The sequence below is a fragment of the Gadus morhua genome, chromosome 14, assembly GCF_902167405.1.
Source record: "Gadus morhua chromosome 14, gadMor3.0, whole genome shotgun sequence".
Taxonomy (NCBI): domain Eukaryota; kingdom Metazoa; phylum Chordata; class Actinopteri; order Gadiformes; family Gadidae; genus Gadus; species Gadus morhua.
Window position 1 is genome coordinate 16,045,654 of NC_044061.1, and position 2,500 is coordinate 16,048,153.

Here is a 2,500-nt window from a genome sequence, read left to right on the forward strand (position 1 = left end):
TGTGGCTAAACGGTGGGCTCTGGGAAAATGAGACCCTCGCTTTTCACAAAGATATTTTCACCTGGCTATATCAAATGAGGAGCGCATACATTATTATGCACCGTTTGCTCATGTTGCCAACAAAATAAAAAAAACTTGCAATTTTATTAAGCTTGTCTGAAAGTAATCACCTCAATAGTTTTCGCAGCAACCTTTGGGGCTTTTTTTTCCGTTCTCAGGACATATTCGCTCGAGGTTGACCCCCATTTTGCTAAAAATGACTGGACTATCATGGAACTGGGGAGCCGGAGTTGCACAGCTACTGGATTTATCATACTATACTACTGGGCTTCTGCCATAAAGTCCTTTGCTTTTAGGCTAGATGCTTCAATCGCTCCACCTAATTGGTTAACAGGGAAACTATCGTTCCTATTCTGTAGGAGCTTTACTCCTAGCTCCCACTCCAATCATCATATCAACCTACCATTATATCTCATCATACACAACCATACACGTGTTTGGATACAAATTAAATCACATGTTGGTCTTAAATCTACATCTCTCGCTATACCCATCACCTAAAATCCCAGATTTATCCCATCCAATTTAGATAGAACCTTCTTCACATGGAGTGATTCAGGTAGCCATTGTGTCCAAGGAATATATATTGAGGATCCATTTACCACCTTAGCAGAACGACAATTTCATCTCCTATCTCTAAAACGACCTTCTATCAATAGCGTCTCCATCTTCTAAAAGTTTTAAGACCAACCTTGAAAAGGGAATCCAAATATCAGATGATATATTGGAAGAATGTCTTGAACACACGCAAACATGTTCAAATAACACTATAGATATTGTCTCATGCAATTTAAGATAGTAGGCCTACATAGATAGACTCCATTAAACCAAGGTAAAAATACACAGCATGTATCCAGACGTACCACCGTTGAGTGATAAGTGTCCTACGGTTTGTCATTGCTTCATACGGTTTGTCATTGCTTCGTATTATGCCAAAAGTTACATCCTTCTGGATGCAACTGTAGTGTGGTTGAGGACTGAAATCTTCAACCACATCTCAGAAATTATAAATATTCCATTAGAACCGGACCCCTAACTGATTATTCGTGGTGTATCTGAAGCACAAAGTACTAAACAAAACAACAATTCCTCTCTTATTGCCATATCGCAGCAAAAAATAAATACTACTTATGTCATGGAGGGCAACGATTCCCACCTTAAAAATGTGGCAACTTCTTCTAACGAGTGAAGTACACTTTTAAAGGATAAGATATTTATTAAAAGACAGACTCTCACGATTTAATATTACCTGGCAACCCCTCATATCGCACTTTACCATAACGTTTACTTATACAATGTTTCAAATTTTGTTTAGTGGGTAAATGAGTGAGTCAAGTGTAGGGGCAGTATAGGGAGGTGGGGTAAGGTTTGGGGAAATAAAGAAGACAAAGACGTTTTTTGTATCATCTGCTATGTATATATGTGAAAATATGTTCATATAATTGTACTCATTTGTCTTGATTCTACTTGATTCTACTACTTTCTATCAACTGGTATGTCCATGTGAAGATACGTAAATATAATGGCATAACTCTTTCATTTAAATGAAAATTAGCGCTGACACATAGATGTACTGTAAGTAAAAAAATATTCTGCTCAATAGAAAACAACAAGTCTTGTTGGTGGTCATGCAGTGATTAAAAAGTTGGTTAATCAAGAATTGACAAATAAAAAGCTAATATTGCTGCAATAGGGAGGTTTTCTGTGGGGCCGCGGACAGTTTAGGTCCGGTATGGGTCAAGAACTTTAAACGGTCATGTATCTTTACTTCAAGTACAGTAGATGTAAAAATAAATGTTTCAGCGTGCTGTGGTGTACCTGAATGTCCCCAATAATTTCCCCTGAAAACTCAATCAAGGTTTTCTTAAAAGTCGGCAGCTCCGGCCACATAACAGCAAGTTAGTAGTATGTGCTGGCATTTTAGCATCACGGATGTGCTATCTGGTCAAGAGCACTGGTCACAGGTTAGCATACTAGTTTAGGATTAGCAGTTGCAATGACACGATAGCTTGGGCCTATCTTGCATCCGGCGCAATTGACTTGACGCATGTGTCGTTGCTAGTTTGCAATTGGCGCGGAGCGTTCTTTTCTCTCCACCGCCAATCGGGGTAAATTAGGGAATGATCTTGCGCCGCAAGGGGCGGTTCGCTGAAAGGAGGAGCCGTGTTCTGGCGCAAACGTTCCCTGGTGCTATTTTGCAGTTTCAGAAAACAATTGCGCCACAAACCAGGAAATACCTGGTCTAAAGTCAGTGGTGCGTTGTTCAGATGCTATTTTAAAGGCGCATGCATAATGTTGCTTGTGCACCTCTCGCATACACTTTGCTTCTCTCATCTACCTAGCCACATATTCTTGGCAAATGATTTGGGAAAGAACAGCTGATACAGCGGTAATAAGTTGTACTTTTAAATCAAAGCCCATAACTTTTAGGATTGATGAG